The sequence below is a fragment of the Bufo bufo genome, chromosome 4 (genome assembly GCF_905171765.1).
Source record: "Bufo bufo chromosome 4, aBufBuf1.1, whole genome shotgun sequence".
NCBI classification, from domain to species: Eukaryota; Metazoa; Chordata; class Amphibia; order Anura; family Bufonidae; genus Bufo; species Bufo bufo.
This window is the reverse complement of record NC_053392.1, coordinates 59,725,188-59,744,357: the sequence shown is the minus strand read 5'-3', so window position 1 is coordinate 59,744,357 and position 19,170 is coordinate 59,725,188. Positions and strand designations below refer to the sequence as shown.

The 19,170-nt window shown below is 44.7% G+C and overlaps 1 protein-coding gene across 1 annotated transcript in view; it reads right to left on the bottom strand.

Annotated features, from left to right (window-relative positions):
- Nucleotides 1-19,170, bottom strand: part of MEP1A (meprin A subunit alpha) — a 64,003-nt gene that overhangs the window by 15,916 nt on the left and 28,917 nt on the right. The gene's annotated exons all lie outside the window — the stretch shown is intronic.

Here is a 19,170-nt window from a genome sequence, read left to right as displayed (position 1 = left end):
TACATAGTTAATACGCTTGAAAAAAGACATAAGTCCATCAAGTTCAACCAAGGGTTAGGTGGTGATGTGAATCCCAGAAGGAAGTGAGACTCAGATTTCTACACATTTTCATAAGCATTAATGTCATTTACTTCCAAGAATTCATCTAAACCCTTTTTAAAACTGTCCACTGTTCCTGCTGTGACCACGTCCTGAGGAAGTCTATTCCACAGATTCACAGTTCTTACGGTAAAGAAGCTTTGACGCTTCTGGAGACTGAACTTTTTCTTCTCCAGTTGAAGGCAGTGCCCCCTTGTCTTTTGAAGGCATTTTACATGGAACAGTTTTTCACAGTATTTTTTGTACAGCCCATTTATATATTTGTATAGGTTAATCATGTCCCCCCTTAGACGTCTCTTCTCAAGACTAAATAAATGTAATTCTTTTAATCTTTCTTCATAACTAAGACACTCCATGCCCCGTATCAGTTTAGTCACTTTCCTCTGTACTCTTTCCACCTCCACGGCATCCTTTGTATGGACTGGTGCCCAGAACTGAACTGCATATTCCAGATGAGGCCGCACCAACGCTTTGTAAAGTGGTAGTATGACATCCCTGCCCCGTGAGTCCATGCCTCATTTAATGCATGACAATATCCTGCTGGCCTTAGAAGCAGCTGATTGACATTGTGTGCTGTTTAGAGTTGAGCGGACACCTGGATGTTCAGGTTCGGCAGGTTCGGCCGAACTTGAAAAAAAAAATTGGGTTCGGGACCTGAACTTGACCCGAACTTGATCCGAACCCGAACCCAATTGAAGTCAATGGGGATCCGAACTTTTGAGCACTAAAATGGCTGTAAAAATGTCATGGAAAGAGCTAGAGGGCTGCAAAAGGCAGAAAAATGTGCTTAAGAGCATGGTAAATGTTCTGCAAACAAATGTGGATAGGGAAATGAATAAAAAAAACATAAAAGACCTTAAAAAATAAAAAATTAGGAATGATGTAGGAGGAAGAGGTTGAGGAGGCGGTGAATGGGTGCATGTGGCCGTGTAGGCTCAAGTGGCGGTCTAGGTGGAAGCGGCGGCGAAGGAGGAATAGGTAGCCAACACAGATGTGTGTTATTTAGCATTTTTACAAAGGGGTATCCCCCAAAATATTGGGACATATAAAAAAAAAAAAAAAAGGAATAAGTGCACTTGAGTACAAGGATGGATGGTTGAGGCTGTTAGAACTGTCTATTCTGCACAAGGTACAGACAAGTCCTGAGGGATCCAAGCCTGGTTCATTTTAATGAACGTGAGCTTGTCCACGTTGGCTGTGGACAGGCGGCTGCGTCTGTCTGGAATGACGCCTCCTGCCGTGCTAAATACACGTTCAGAGAGTACACTGGCTGCAGGGCAGGCCAGCACCTCCAAGGCATACAGGGCAAGCTCTGGCCATGTGGACAATTTGGAGACCCAGAAGTTGAATGGGGCAGAACCATCAGTCAGTACGTGTAGGCGTGTGCACAGGTACTGTTCCACCATGTTGTTCAAATGCTGCCTCCTGCTAACATGCTCCATATCAGTTGGGGCCGGTTGTTGTGGCGAGGTGACAAAGCTTTTCCACATGTTGGCCATGCTAACCCTGCCTTCTGAGGTGCTGGCGTTGACACAGCTGCGTTGGCGACCTCTTCCTCCTCCCCTGCCTTCGCCTTGTGCTTCCACTTGTCCCCCGGCATCAGTCGGGAATGCTCTCAGAAGCGCGTCTACCAGCGTGCGCCTGTAGTCGCACATCTTCCGATCACGCTCCAGTGAGGGAATTAGGATGGCACATTGTCTTTGTAACGGGGATCCAGCAGGGTGGCCACCCAGTAGTCAGCACACGTTAAAATGTGGGCAACTCTGCTGTCGTTGCACAGGCACTGCAGCATATAGTCCCTCATGTGTGCCAGGCTGCCCAGAGGTAAGGACAAGCTGTCCTCTGTGGGAGGCGTATAGTCTGCGTCCTCCGTATCCCCCAGCCATGAACCAGTGATGGGCCCGAGCTGCGTTGGATGGCACCACGCTGTAAACATGCTTCATCCCCATCCTCCTCCTCATCGCCATCCAGTAGTGGGCCCTGGCTGGCCAAATTTGTACCTGCCCTCTGCTGTTGCAAAAATCCTCTTTCTGAACCACTTCTAAAAGACTGGCCTGAAAGTGTTAGAGATGACCCCTCTTCCTCCTCCTCGTCCTGGGCCACATCCTCTTCCATCATCGCCCTAAGTGTTTTCTCAAGGAGACATAGAAGTGGTATTGTAACGCTGATAACTGCGTCATCGCCACTGGCCATGTTGGTGGAGTACTCGAAACAGCGCAACAGGGCACACAGGTCTCGCATGGAGGCCCAGTCATTGGTGGTGAAGTGGTGCTGTTCCACAGTGCGACTCACCCGTGCGTGCTGCAGCTGAAACTCCACTATGGCCTGCTGCTGCTCGCACAGTCTTTCCAGCATGTGCAAGGTGTAGTTCCACCTGGTGGGCACGTTGCATATGAGGCGGTGAGCGGGAAGGCCGAAGTTACGCTGTAGAGCAGACAGCCGAGCGGCGGCAGGATGAGAACGCCGGAAGCGAGCACAGACGGCCCGCACTTTACGCAGCAGCTCTGACATGTCAGGGTAGTTGTGAATGAATTTCTGCACCACCAAATTCAGCACATGCGCCAGGCAAGGGATGTGCGTCAAACCGGCTAGTCCCAGAGCTGCAATGAGATTTCACCCATTATCGCACACCACCAGGCCGGGCTTGAGGCTCACTGGCAGCAACCACTCGTCAGTCTGTTGTTCTATACCCCGCCACACCTGTGCGGTGTGGGGCCTGTCCCCCAAACACATCAGTTTCAGAATGGCCTGCTGACGTTTACCCCGGGCTGTGCTGAAGTTGGTGGTGAAAGTGTGTCGCTGACCGGATGAGGAGGTGGTAGAAGAGGAGGAGGAAGCCGAGTAGGAAGAGGAGGCAACAGGAGGCAAAGAATGATGCCCTGCGATCCTTGGCAGCGGAAGGACGTGCGCCAAACAGCTCTCCGCCTGGGGCCCAGCCGCCACTACATTTACCCAGTGTGCAGTTAGGGAGATATAGTGTCCCTGGCCGTGCTTACTGGTCCACGTATCTGTGGTTAGGTGGACCTTGCCACAGATGGCGTTGCGCAGTGCACACTTGATTTTATCCGATACTTGGTTGTGCAGGGAGGGCACGGCTCTCCTGGAGAAGTAGTGGCGGCTGGGAACGACGTACTGTGGGACAGCAAGTGACATGAGCTGTTTGAAGCTGTCCGTCTCCACCAGCCTGAATGACAGCATTTCAAAGGCCAGTAGTTTAGAAATGCTGGCATTCAGGGCCAGGGATCGAGGGTGGCTATGTGGGAATTTATGCTTTCTCTCAAAGGTTTGTGAGATGGAGAGCTGAACGCTTCCGTGTGACATGGTGGAGATGCTTGGTGACAGAGGTGGTGTTGTTGGTGGCACATCCTCTGTTTGCTGGGCAAAAGGTGCCAACGTTCCTCCAAAGGCGGAGGAAGAGGCCGAGGCAGCAGCAGAAGAGGGAGCAGGAGGGGCCTGAGCCCTTTCTTGGTTTTGAAGGTGCTTACTCCACTGCAGCCTGTGTCTCGTATGTAGATGCCTAGTCATGCAGGTTGTGCTAAGGTTCAGAACGTTAATGCCTCGCTTCAGGCTCTGATGGCACAGCGTGCAAACCACTCGGGTCTTGTCGTCAGCACATTGTGTGAAGAAGTGCCATGCCAGGGAACTCCTTGAAGCTGCCTTTGGTGTGCTCGGTCCCTGGTGACGGTGGCCAGTAGCAAGCGAACTGTTTTGGCGATGGCTGCTCTGCTTTTGCACCCTGCTCCCGCTTTTGCTACGCTGTTGGCTCGGTCTCACCACTGCCTCTTCCTCCGAACTCTGAAAGTCAGTGGCACGACCTTTATTCCATATGGGGTCTAGGACCTCATCGTCCCCTGCATCGTCTTCCACCCAGTCTTCCTCCCTGACCTCCTTTTCGGTCTGCACACTGCAGAAAGACACAGCAGTTGGCATCTGTGTTTCGTCATCATCAGAGACGTGCTGAGGTGGTATTCCCATGTCCTCATCAGGAAACATAAGTGGTTGTGCATCAGTGCATTCTATGTCTTCCACCACTGGGGAAGGGCTAGGTGGATGCCCTTGGGAAACCCTGCCAGCAGAGTCTTCAAACAGCATAAGAGACTGCTGCATGACTTGAGGCTCAGACAGGTTCCCCGATATGCACGGGGGTGATGTGACAGACTGATGGACATGGGTTTCAGGCGCCACCTGTGCGCTTTCTACAGAAGACTGGGTGGGAGATAATGTGAACGTGCTGGATCCACTGTCGGCCACCCAATTGACTAGCGCTTGTACTTGCTCAGGCCTTATCATCCTTAGAACGGCATTTGGCCCGACCAAATATCGCTGTAGATTCTGGCGGCTACTGGGACCTGAGGTAGTAGTTTCAGTAGGACGTGTAGCTGTGGCAGAACGGCCACGTCCTCTTCCTGCACCAGAGGCTCCACCAATACCACCACCACGACCGCGTCCCTTATTAGATGTTTGCCTCATAGTTAGCGTTCACAAAGCAAAGTAAAAAGTGGTTAAGTCTGTTAAAAATAATTAACCGCCAATAAAAACCCTGATGTAGGGTATTGCACAAATTATTTTTTTTTAAACTCTATATGACAGCGGTATTTCTGGCCTAAATTTCACAGTAACTTATGCACGTCTAATCCCAGATGTGCAGTATATCAGAGGGTTTTTTCGCCCCAGTAAGCACAAAGCCGTATTTCTGGCCTAAATGTGACAGTCACTTATGCACGACTAATCCCAGATGTGCAGTATATCAGAGGGTTTTTTCACCCCAGTAACCAAAAAGCCATATTTCTGGCCTAAATGTGACAGTCACTTATGCACGTCTAATCCCAGATGTGCAGTATATTAGAGAGTTTTTTCACCCCAGTAAGCACAAAGCCGTATTTCTGGCCTAAATGTGACAGTCACTTATGCATGTCTAATCCCAGATGTGCAGTATATTAGAGGGTTTTTTCACCCCAGTAAGCAAAAAGATGTATTTCTGGCCTAAATGTGACAGTCACTTATGCACGTCTAATCCCAGATGTGCAGTATATTAGAGGGTTTTTTCACCCCAGTAAGCAAAAAGATGTATTTCTGGCCTAAATGTGACAGTCACTTATGCACGTCTAATCCCAGAAGTGCAGTATATTAGAGGGTTTTTTCACCCCAGTAACCAAAAAGCCGTATTTCTGGCCTAAATGTGACAGTCACTTATGCACGGAAAAGGCCACTCACCATGCCTTTAACGGTGAAACCCCCATAACGCTCTCCCTCCGGAGAACGCGCATGCACCCCAAACTGATGGCGATACATGCTGCACCCTCTTTCGAAGGTATACAAAGCAAGGAGCTTTTGTGGTCATACTGTCACGGCGGAGAGTGGTGGAAACCCCCCGCCGTGCGATGTTAAAAAAATAGTGGGAAGCTGCTAGGCCAGGACAGGAATCAGGGAGCAGGTCACCTCCTAATGCATCCCTAACTCTGACCCTGACTCCTAACCGTATGAGCCAACCCAGATGGTAGGAGGGCCCATACTCCGCAACCTCGGGTCCCTACTAGCCCTCAGAAAATCCCTGGACTAGGAGCAGGGTAAGATGACCTGTTCCTCCTAGACATGGACGAACAGGAGTCTCACTGGCCAAGCTACAAGGAAAGGGGAACATATACAGCATATGGCAATGACAGGTAAGTGAAACTAGTACTACACCTAGCTGCCACAGACACACAGCCTGGAACCCGTGCACAAGTGCTGATGTCCACACCAACATAAAAGGACACAGCACACAGCACACATCACACAGGAACCCAGGAAACCATAGCTGCAAAAGGTGAGACACCACAAGAACATAAAGTTAACATCTTAACATATTCTTAACATCTTAACGTCTATGACCACAAGGGTGGCCCTCACTGGATAGATGGCATAAGAAAACCAGGAGGATGACTCCAGCATACAGCATGGCTGGAGTACCCCTCTGCTTCAGGCATCCAGCAGAAGCTAAATAGCCCAAGTAGCCACACCCACACAGACACACACTAGGAAGAGAGTTAACCCTTCCAACACCAGACAAGGTAAGGTAGCCACTTAAAGGGGAAGTGCACATACAACTTAATCCCGTGCATACCAAACAAAGAAAGTGCACACATACAAACACACGTTGCCAGAAGCAACCGCATGCATAGACAGAGGGCCGCCTAGCAACCAGCTCAGGCTGCTCCACTGCCAACAACCTCATGTTGCCAACGGCAACCACACGTGAGGCAACATACTAACAGCCCTCACCTGTGGTTGACAACAAGAGCAGACCGCGGGAAACTGCATGCGGCTCAAGGAGTCGCGACCATGACCATGGTCGTGACAGATATTCACACAGCTCTAATTTCTTTTTGTAAATGTAGTTAGTTGAAACACCTCAAATACTCTCTACTGTATAAAACGTATTTCCAAAGTTTTAAAGGGGTTGGCCACCCTAAATATCAAAAATCCAAAATGCCCCAGACAATAGCCCAAACTATGAAGTATTTATATCATGCTAAATGTGCTGGCTATATGTAATTTTTCTAATCTGTTCACCATGACATGTTCCCCTGAGGAGCTTCCTCAGACAGGCTCTGTGGGCGGAGCAGCTGTAAAGTGAAAGTAAATATCCCAGCATGCATTGCAGCAAGCATCTTCAGAGGAGTAGTCACATGACATCCCCACCCACCTCTGTTCTTATAGAGACAAGTACTGTACAGACACAGCAATAGAAAGCACACCCCAGTCCCAGCAGTAAAGAGAGGTCACTTCACTGGAGGTTGCCATCTTCAAATGGTTCTAGTTTAAAAATTATAAATCCTACAGCGAAGAGCTTTATATTGTAAGAATCACAAGACCGAGACCTGCATTTGAACGTTTTGATATAAGATTTGTGTAGGTGGGCTTGAAAATGAGGGAGTGGTGGCAGTTTAGAAATAATGTCCTGATTTTTCAGCTCCCACTCTAGCTTTTGTCAGCTCCCACTCTAGCTTCAAACATTCCGCCATTCATTCCTATGGGACCAATTTCGCCACAAAAATGCAGATATTTCGTGAACCATTTGGCGAAACGTTCCACAAAGTAATAGCACACCAATCGGGAACAATCCGCACATTTCGGTATATTACTGTCTATGTAGTGTAAAAACTGTGGAAGGAGTTAGGGTGGTAAATTTGGCTATAATAAGAATATATATGTGAGATAACAGTAAGTGGTCTTGCCATGCAAGAACACTTAATTATTAAATTTCTCATTTTTCCCCTAAACTTTCCCCCATCCCTCCCCCTTCCTTGCGATGCATCTCCTATACCTCCATCCACTGAAGCAAAAAAGAGCTAAGACTTCAAAATCCCCCATATCTTTTTCCATTTCTCCTCGATTTTTCTCTGTTTATATAAGATTTTTTTATAACTCTTAATCTTATTGACCAGATTTACCCATATACACACACTAGGAGTATTTCATGAAAACCAACCTCGCGTGATTAAAAGTTTTGTCAGAAAAATACTTTTATACTTATCACAATTAATTTGGGAAAATCACCCAGAATCCAATATTTCACCATAAATGGAATCACTATTTTTAATTTTTGGGTAATAAGTGTGTCTATTGCCTCCCAATATTCTGTTAGTTGTATACAAGACCAACACATGTGTAAAAAATCAGCCCCAAGTGAGTCACATCGTCAACAATTAGACGTACCTCTCAACCCACATTTTTTAAGCCATACTGGTATGACAGATAGTTTATGTATAATATTGAATTGAGCCAAAACATGATTAAAATTGTGTGACACGGCTCTTACGTTAGTCATTATTTTCCCCCAGTCATCTGGCTGGATCTTTAAAACAGATCCCCAAACCATTTGTCCGGGGGAACGTAAACCATTAAATAGTGCATCAAGAAACAATTTATAAAGTTGAGAAATTTCCAATCAAATTATTCGAAAGTGTAGTGGTGTCAATCTGCAACTAAAATTTCCCCTTTACACTACAATATGCCGAACGTAACTGTAAATATCTAAACTACGATAAATTTATTAAATGTGCTCTTTGTCTCAACTCCAAAAAAGGAAGTATATCTCCATTACTCACCACTTGTGCAACATGCAGAATATTGTTTTTTTTTTTGCCATTATTTATCTTCAGCTAGAACATCCAACTCCTGTAAATAATAATTATACCAAAGGAGCGTACAATGGAGAGATCCCCTTATTCCTAACCAATCTCTTAAAGTGCTCCACATCTTAATAAATAACTTTCTAGATTCCTTATAATCCAGTTGAACTCTGGATAATGACCAGGACTCTAATAATGTAAACATATTATCACATGTAGATCTACTCAACAGTTTCCTACAAAGTGGACTTTCCTCTTAGTGATTATAAAGCCATAGCTGTGAAGCTATAAAATAGCCCTTAAAATAGGGAAGGTACAACCCTCCCCATTCCAACGGCTTATAAAGATATTCCAATTTGAGCTTCACCTGCTTTCTTCCCCACACCAGATCAATAATAAATCTCTCAATTAACTTAAAGAATTTATCCTCAATCCACAATGGGGAATTCCTAAGAATATGGAGGAGTTGGGGTAATATCACCATCTTAACCAGGGATATTCTGTCAGCTCTAGATAAAGGAAGTTGAAGCCATACTGTTTTTTTAAACATCAACTTGCTAATCAACTTGAATCAGAGTTAGATGTAAAAAATCTTCAACTTTAGGAGATATACCTGTAATCATACCCAAATGTTCAAATGAATCAGAAATCCTAAGTAAACTCAAGGGCCCTTCAATAGAATAGTCAGGTCTATTCACATGCATAAGCGTTGTTTTTGACCAGTTAATATCAAAGCCCGAGACTGCACCAAAGACGTTCACTATTTGAATAAATTCGGGAAGTGAGGTATTAGTATGATTTATAAAAAACAGCACATCATCCACATATAGAGAGATGCGGTCCTCGATTCCTAGTACTGTCAGATATATTGAGCAGAAAAGGGATCAATATGGTAAAGGCCTATACAAATCACATTACAGATTCGTATATGAACATGATGGTAGCCATGTTGTCTGAATTTTGAGGTCAAAGTGAGTTGATTTTCCCAGACAGAGAATTGCAAAGAAACTCAAGAATCTTTATATAACCTTTACTCAGGTCTCGTATATTTTTGAAGTAGACTGAATGTCTGACAGTTAGTATACCTTAATGTCGTTCTTATCTATATTTATAACTTGGTCCTAGATTTAGGTCAGAGGTTATCTTTTACAAAAATTAAAAGAAAATAGAAGAATTAAGGGTCATTACACAGGTTTGTTACATAGAACCCTAGTGCCCTCTGGTGGTGAAAATAACTAAGAAACAATAGTGAAAAAAATACAAAATGATGTCATTAGTCACGTGGAAAATCTGGTCAAGCCCACTGTGCCAGGGGGATAAGAATAGCATGGGACACCATAGAAGGAGGGAGGAGGAGAAGAATTTAGAACAAGGAAGAGGACAACACCCAAGACAAAAGACACATGAGAGAGAGAAGAGATCAGAAGGAAAATAGGATCTGATCTTACTTCACATTTGAACCTTGATGCTGATTTCCTCCAGACAGATTCTCTGGTATAGTATACATTTTGTCTGTATATTAGGCAATTGATTAGCCATATATACATATATATAATTATTCAAATAGACCATATTGTTCTTTGTAGGATCTAGATTGATTTGAGAGAATTGTAACTGCAGTATCAATTGTGCCTTTTCAATCTAGGGAGATAAATATATAAAATTAATATATCTACAATTGTGTGATCTCAAAAGAACTGATTGTAGTTCTAGTCAGATGGTCTAATTGAACTGATATACAGTTGCAAGAAAAAGTATGTGAACCCTTTGGAATGATATGGATTTCTGCACAAATTGGTCATAAAATGTGATCTGATCTTCATCTAGGTAACAACAATAGACAATCATAGTCTGCTTAAACAAATAACACACAAAGAATTAAATGTTACCATGTTTTTATTGAACACACCATGTAAACATTCACAGTGCAGGTGGAAAAAATATGTGAACCCTTGGATTTATTAACTGGTTGAACTTCCTTTGGCAGCAATAACTTCAACCAAATGTTTCCTGTAGTTGCAGATCAGACGTGCACAACGGTCAGGAGTAATTTTTGACCATTCCTCTTTACAGAACTGTTTTAGTTCAGCAATATTCTTGGGATGTCTGGTGTGAATCGCTTTCTTGAGGTCATGCCACAGCATCTCAATCAGGTTGAGGTCAGGACTCTGACTGGGCCACTCCTGAAGGCGTATTTTCTTCTGTGTAAGCCATTCTGTTGTTGATTTACTTCTATGCTTTGGGTCATTGTCCTGTTGCAACACCCATCTTCTGTTGAGCTTTAGCTGGTAGACAGATGGCCTTAAGTTCTCCTGCAAAATGTCTTGATAAACTTGGGAATTCATTTTTCCTTCGATTATAGCAATCCACCCAGGCCCTGACGCAGAAAAGCAGCCCCAAACCATGATGCCCCCACCACCATACTTCACAGTTGGGATGAGGTTTTGATGTTGGTGTGCTGTAGCTCTTTTTTTCCACACATAGTGTTGTGTGTTTCTTCCAAACAATTCAACTTTGGTTTCATCTGTCCACAGAATATTTTGCCAGTACTGCTGTGGAACATCCAGGTGCTCTTGTGCAAACTGTAAACGTGCAGCAATTTATTTTTTGGACAGTAGTGGCTTCCTCTGTGGTATCCTCCCATGAAATCCATTCTTGTTTAGTGTTTTACGTATCGTAGATTCGCTAACAGGGATGTTAGCATATGCCAGAGACTTTTGTAAGTCTTTAGCTGACACTCTAGGATTCTTCTTCACCTCATTGAGCAGTCTGCGCTGTGCTCTTGCAGTCATCTTTACAGGATGCCCGCTCCTAGGGAGAGTAGCAGCAGTGCTGAACTTTCTCCATTTATAGACAATTTGTCTTACCGTGGACTGATGAACTGCAAGGCTTTTGGATATACTTTTATAACCCTTTCCAGCTTTATGCAAGTCAACAATTCTTAATCGTAGGTCTTCTGAGAGCTCTTTTGTGCGAGGCATCATTCACATCAGGCAATGCTTCTTGTGAAAAGCAAACCCAGAACTGGTGTGTGTTTTTATAGGGCAGGGCAGCTGTAACCAACACCTACAATCTCATCTCATTGATTGGACTCCAGTTGGCTGACACCTCACTCCAATTAGCTCTTGGAGATGTCATTAGTCTAGGGGTTCACATACTTTTTCCAACTGCACTGTGAATGTTTACATGGTGTGTTCAATAAAAACATGGTAACATTTTATTCTTTGTGTGTTATTAGTTTAAGCAGACTGTGATTGTCTATTGTTGTGACTTAGATGAAGATCAGATCACATTTTATGACCAATTTGTGCAGAAATCCATATCATTCCAAAGGGTTCACATACTTTTTCTTGCAACTGTATATTACATAACATGGTGGAAGATTAATTTTATTTGGATTGTAATCTATAGTTATAACAAAACTCATCCATTATGAGATGAAGTCATCATGCACCGTTAAATTTAGAATTTAGGAAATCTGTTCAATAAGAGAAATCAAGTGTCAACTTTGAGTTTTCTTTTGTTTTCTGTTATTACTAGGATACCAGTTTAAATATTGATTATATCTATATCCTATAGGTTATTTTGTCTTCTTGATTGCATATAATTGATTTGTATTGTTGAATTTTCACCAATTTTATAGCGTCTTATATTTAATTTTTTTCATTGCATTGAACTATTATTAATAAATATATATATATATATATATATATATATACAGTACAGACCAAAAGTTTGGACACACCTTCTCATTCAAAGAGTTTTCTTTATTTTCATGACTATGAAGGCATCAAAACTATGAATTAACACACGTGGAATTATATACATAACAAACAAGTGTGAAACAACTGAAAATATGTCATATTCTAGGTTCTTCAAAGTAGCCACCTTTTGCTTTGATTACTGCTTTGCACACTCTTGGCATTCCCTTGATGAGCTTCAAGAGGTAGTTCCCTGAAATGGTCTTCCAACAGTCTTGAAGGAGTTCCCAGAGATGCTTAGCACTTGTTGGCCCTTTTGCCTTCACTCTGCGGTCCAGCTCACCCCAAACCATCTCGATTGGGTTGTGTATCCACCTGACTTCTCCTCAACGCAACTGATGGTCCCAACCCCATTTATAAGGCAAGAAATCCCACTTATTAAACCTGACAGGGCACACCTGTGAAGTGAAAACCATTTCAGGGGACTACCTCTTGAAGCTCATCAAGAGAACGCCAAGAGTGTGCAAAGCAGTAATCAAAGCAAAAGGTGGCTACTTTGAAGAACCTAGAATATGACATATTTTCAGTTGTTTCACACTTGTTTGTTATGTATTATAATTCCACATGTGTTAATTCATAGTTTTGATGCCTTCAGTGTGAATCTACAATTTTCATAGTCATGAAAATAAAGAAAACTCTTTGAATGAGGTGTGTCCAAACTTTTGGTCTGTACTGTATATATATATATATATATATATTTTGTACACAACTGTTTTCCTTTTGTCTTCAACTTAGCGCAGATAATGAGCTCTCATTAGCTCTTGTTTTATTTGTGGAAATAAGTTGGAATCTCCTCTATTATAGATTCTAGCTTGTTTTTCCATAAATAAATTAAACTGTTTATCAGAGCAGTATAAACATTCAGACAGTACCCCAAACCCCTCAATCATAGAATCCTGCCAAAATCTAGCAGTATGGGGCTCAATATAAATATCAAATAATAATGGAGAGAATGGACACCCCTGACAGGTACCTCTCCTCAAAGAGAAGCTCTCCGTCAAGCTCCCATTGATATTTAATCTTGCAATAGGGGACTTATACAATAGCTTAATCATATCTATAAATCTATTACCAAAGCCATCTTTCCCAAAACCTTCCAAAGGAATCTCTACTCCACCCTGTCAAACGCCTTAGAGGCATCTAGAGACAGAATGGAGCGAGAGACTGTATGTTCACAAACAGAAGATGCAAATTATAGTGAGTACCCTTATTAGGAATAAATCCATTTTGATCTGGGTGTATAATTGCTGTAACAACCTTGGATAGCTTTGTAGCCAGAATTCTTGAGAGAAGCTTCATATCTATATTCAATAAGGAAATAGGCCTATATCTAGGGGGTCCTTGCCTTTTTTCAATATTAATATTATTACAGCCTCTGTCATTGACTCTGGAAGGCTATCCTCCTCAAATGATCCTAAATCAACCCTCAATAAACAAGGGAGGATAATCTGCCCATATTTACGATAGGATTTATACGGAAGTCCATCTGACCCGGGGGAGGAATTCCCCGAATATGCCTTCAGTGCAGCCTCTAATTCCTCTAGAGAGAGATCCAAATCTAGAAACTCCCTCTGAGTATCAGTAAGAACTGAAAGAGAAATAGAGTCCAAATATGAATTCATCTCTTCATCTGATATAACCTTATCTGAGTTATATAATTCAACGAAATGCTTCAAAAAGGTTCCCTTTATACCCTCTTGTTTTTCAATAATTACACCCTCAGAAGACCGAATACTATCTCTTTTTTTTGTTCTTTATTAGAGATCCCCCTCGCCAAGAGTTTCCCTGGTCTCCCTGCTTCAGAGAAATATATTTGTCCCTTAAAAAAGAGTCTCTGCTGGGCCTTTTCCAAGAGAAAATCGGCATACGCCTGATTTACAATCTGCAGTTTCCCTATTTCCTGGTGTTTTATTCCTGGTGAACTCATTACTAGCAGCTAACGCTGCTTCTTTTAACTCCCCCTCTTTCTTATCATATCCCTTTCTTAGATTTTAAATATTGCTAACAAAAATTCCCCTCATAAAGGCCTTAAATGCGTCCCATACCAGTTGGATTCCAGTTGTGTTCTTAATACTATCCCAAAAGTGGCTCATCTCCTGTTTGACCAATTCATGAGTATCCCTATCCATTATAAAAATCCTGTGGGGGTTGAATCTAAATAGAGGTCTTACTTTATAATCGTTGCCCCAGCCCCCCCCCCCCGGGTTATTTCAAGAGACAGGGGTACATGGTCCGATAGCGACCTGGCCTCGTATTTCATCGATTTAATAAATCTGAGATGTTTTTTATTTATCAAGGCCAGGTCTATCTTAGACATGGAGTTTCCAGATTTACTTATGCAGGAGTAAGTTCTTTTCCCTTTTCCAATCCATCCCCATACATCCACATATCCTGCTTCCAGACAAAAACGTGTCAAGGGGGACCCCTGGGCTGGAGTGTAAATATCTCCCCCCAAAGAAATCCTATCTATTTCTGGGTTCATAACACAGCTGAAGTCCCCAATAACTAGCAAGGGACATTCAGGCCAGTGATCAACAAAGGTTAATAAACAATTGAGTATATGTAGAGAAAAAAGGGGGGCGGAATATAAACAAAGGCCAGAATACAGAAGACTGATTATCGATAGAGGATGCCTCGCAGACAAAATCAATCCCCCTATGAATCAAAACTGTAACACCTCTGGAGTAACTAGTAAAGGTAGAATGATAAGTCTGTGCAGCCCATTCCCTACCGAGCCGCAAAACCGACTCCTCAGTAGCATGGGTCTAGAGTCAGACCAAGCAAACAATCGGTGGTAGATGTCTCTGAACCTGGTCAAAAACTGCCTGAAAATTCTAACTTTCATCAAACCGACCCCACCTTAGGAGACGCATCGCAACCCATCTCACAACCCTCCCCCCCACACTTCTTGATCTGCCACATCACTGCACAGATCTCTTACCTAAGGCCACCACAACCCTCTCCCCCTCTCCCACCGTCATCTAAAGTAGAAAAAGGGAACATCAAAAAGGAAAAGCGAACATGAAAAAACTGCTTAAATATTATTCCGATCCAGCCAGTCTATAGCAGGGTCCTATTCAGTGGGTTTTACCACTGAATATTTATTCTCAGTTTAGCTGGATAAACAAATAAATATCTAATGTCCTTTTCCTGTAAAAAAAAAATTGCCGCTATAAAACTGCTTTAGAGAAATCCAGAAAGAAAAGCAATTTACTTCCATTATACACAATAGGAGGACGCTCCCTTGCCCTTCTCAAAACCGAATCCCTATCTCGAGACGTCAATATCTTCACCAAACGTATCCGTGGCTGTCTCCCAGGGATAGATTTACCCCCTGGCACCCGATGTGCCCTTTCCACCAGAAACAAAGGGGTGAAATGTTCCTTCCCAAACTTTTCCTGAATTAGGGTCTGTATCTTTTCGGCAGGATTTTTTTCTTCAGAGCCTTCAGGAAGACCCACAATTCTCAGATTACATCTCCTAGGCCTGTCCTCCAGATCCACCACCTTCTTTTTAAGAGTATTAACCTCCATTCTTAATGTGGAAGTTTCAGATTTAGATATTTTAGCTTCGTTCTCCAAGGCCCCCACAGTTTTTTCTATAGTTGTAACTCTGTCCAGGATCTTTGTAACATCGTCCCTTATGAGGACCACCTCTGTCTGGATTTCCCCGAGCTGCGTTGAGATGTTCTGTATTAAATCTCCATTTTTTTTTTAGCGTGGCCAGGATTTCTTTTAGTGGTGCACGCTCCACTTCCCTCCTCACCTCTTCATTCTGAAGATCCTCCTCTATTACTTCACCCATTCTGGATCCGGCATTTTTTTTACCATTTATATCAGCCGTCCCTTTTTGTCCTGCTCTTGTAATTACATTTGGGGACTTTAAAAACGGGTCTATTTTTGCTGCATCTAGTGTTTTCTGCCCCATTTTTTGAGACGCATGTTCTGCTGAACATCTATTTTGTTTAGGGGTAGAGTTGAGCGAACACCTGTATGTTCGGGTTCGAGAAGTTCGGCCGAACTTCCCGGAAATGTTCGGGTTCGGGATCCGAACCCGACCCGAACTCCGTCCCGAACCCGAACCCCATTGAAGTCAATGGGGACCCGAACTTTTGGGCACTAAAAAGGCTGTAAAACAGCCCAGGAAAGAGCTAGAGGGCTGCAAAAGGCAGCAACATGTAGGTAAATCCCCTACAAACAAATGTGGATAGGGAAATGAATTTAAAAAATAAAAATAAAAAAAATTAACCAATATCAATTGGACAGAGGTCCTATAGCAGAGAATCTGGCTTCACGTCAGCAGAGAATCAGTCTCTTCATGCCATAGCAAAGAATCTGGCTTCATGTCAGCACAGAATCAGTCTCTTCATGCCATAGCAGAGAATCTGGCTTCATGTCAGCGCAGAATCAGTCTTCATGTCATAGCAGAGAATCAGGCTTCACGTCACCCACCACTGGAACAGGCCACTGTCACACATTTAGGCCCAGGCACCCAGGCAGAGGAGAGAGGTCCCGTAACAGAGAATCTGGCCTTATGTCAGCACAGAATCAGTCTTCATGTCATAGCAGAGAATCAGGCATCACGTCACCCACCACTGGAACAGGCCACTGTCACACATTTAGACCCAGGCAGAGGAGAGAGGTCCCGTAACAGAGAATCTGGCCTTATGTCAGCACAGAATCAGTCTTCATGTCATAGCAGAGAATCAGGCATCACGTCACCCACCACTGGAACAGGCCACTGTCACACATTTAGGCCCAGGCACCCAGGCAGAGGAGAGAGGTCCCGTAACAGAGAATCTGGCCTTATGTCAGCACAGAATCTGTCTTCATGTCATAGCAGAGAATCAGGCTTCACGTCACCCACCACTGGAACAGGCCACTGTCACATATTTAGGCCCCGGCACCCAGACAGAGGAGAGAGGTCCCGTAACAGAGAATCTGGCCTTATGTCAGCACAGAATCAGTCTTCATGTCATAGCAGAGAATCAGGCATCACGTCACCCACCACTGGAACAGGCCACTGTCACACATTTAGGCCCAGGCACCCAGGCAGAGGAGAGAGGTCCCGTAACAGAGAATCTGGCCTTATGTCAGCACAGAATCTGTCTTCATGTCATAGCAGAGAATCAGGCATCACGTCACCCACCACTGGAACAGGCCACTGTCACATATTTAGGCCCAGGCACCCAGGCAGAGGAGAGAGGTCCCGTAACAGAGAATCTGGCCTTATGTCAGCACAGAATCAGTCTTCATGTTATAGCAGAGAATCAGGCATCACGTCACCCACCACTGGAACAGGCCACTGTCACACATTTAGGCCCCGGCACCCAGGCAGAGGACAGAGGTCCCGTAACAGAGAATCTGGCCTTATGTCAGCACAGAATCAGTCTTCATGTCATAGCAGAGAATCAGGCATCACGTCACCCACCACTGGAACAGGCCACTGTCACACATTTAGGCCCAGGCACCCAGGCAGAGGAGAGAGGTCCTGTAACAGAGAATCTAGCCTTATGTCAGCACAGAATCTGTCTTCATGTCATAGCAGAGAATCAGGTTTCACGTCACCCACCACTGGAACAGGCCACTGTCACACATTTTGGCCCCGGCACCCAGGCAGAGGAGAGAGGTCCCGTAACAGAGAATCTGGCCTTATGTCAGCGCAGAATCTGTCTTCATGTCATAGCAGAGAATTAGGCTTCACGTCACCCACCACTGGAACAGGCCACTGTCACACATTTAGGCCCCGGCACCCAGGCAGAGGAGAGAGGTCCCGTAACAGAGAATCTGGCCTTATGTCAGCGCAGAATCAGTCTTCATGTCATAGCAGAGAATCAGGCATCACGTCACCCACCACTGGAACAGGCCACTGTCACACATTTAGGCCCCGGCACCCAGGCAGAGGAGAGAGGTCCCGTAACAGAGAATCTGGCCTTATGTCAGCGCAGAATCAGTCTTCATGTCATAGCAGAGAATCAGGCATCACGTCACCCACCACTGGAACAGGCCACTGTCACACATTTAGGCCCCGGCACCCAGGCAGAGGAGAGGTTCATTCAACTTTGGGTTGCCCCGCAATATAATGGTAAAATGAAAATAAAAATAGTATTGAATGAGGAAGTGCCCTGGAGTAGAATAATATATTGTTAAGGGGAGGTAGTTAATATCTAATCTGCACAAGGGATGGACAGGTCCTGTGGGATCCATGCCTGGTTCATTTTTATGAACGTCAGCTTGTCCACATTGGCTGTAGACAGGCGGCTGCGTTTGTCTGTAATGACGCCCCCTGCCGTGCTGAATACACGTTCAGACAAAACGCTGGCCGCCGGGCAGGCCAGCACCTTCAAGGCATAAAAGGCTAGCTCTGGCCACGTGGACAATTTGGAGACCCAGAAGTTGAATGGGGCCGTACCATCAGTCAGTACGTGGAGGGGTGAGCACAGGTACTGTTCCACCATGTTAGTGAAATGTTGCCTCCTGCTAACACGTTCCGTATCAGGTGGTGGTGCAGTTAGCTGTGGCGTGGTGACAAAACTTTTCCACATCTCTGCCATGCTAACCCTGCCCTCAGAGGAGCTGGCCGTGACACAGCTGCGTTGGCGACCTCTTGCTCCTCCTCTGCCTTCGCCTTGGGCTTCCACTGGTTCCCCTGTGACATTTGGGAATGCTCTCAGTAGCGCGTCTACCAACGTGCGCTTGTACTCGCGCATCTTCCTATCACGCTCCAGTGTAGGAAGTAAGGTGGGCACATTGTCTTTGTACCGGGGATCCAGCAGGGTGGCAACCCAGTAGTCCGCACGCGTTAAAATGTGGGCAACTCTGCTGTCGTTGCGCAGGCACTGCAGCATGTAGTCGCTCATGTGTGCCAGGCTGCCCAGAGGTAAGGACAAGCTGTCCTCTGTGGGAGGCGTATCGTCATCGTCCTGTGTTTCCCCCCAGCCACGCACCAGTGATGGGCCCGAGCTGCTTTGGGTGCCACCCCGCTGTGAACATGCTTCATCCTCATCCTCCTCCACCTCCTCATCCTCGTCCTCCTCGTCCTCCAGTAGTGGGCCCTGTCTGGCCACATTTGTACCTGGCCTCTGCTGTTGCAAAAAACCTCCCTCTGAGTCACTTCGAAGAGACTGGCCTGAAAGTGCTAAAAATGACCCCTCTTCCTCCTCTTCCTCCTGGGCCACCTCCTCTTCCATCATCGCC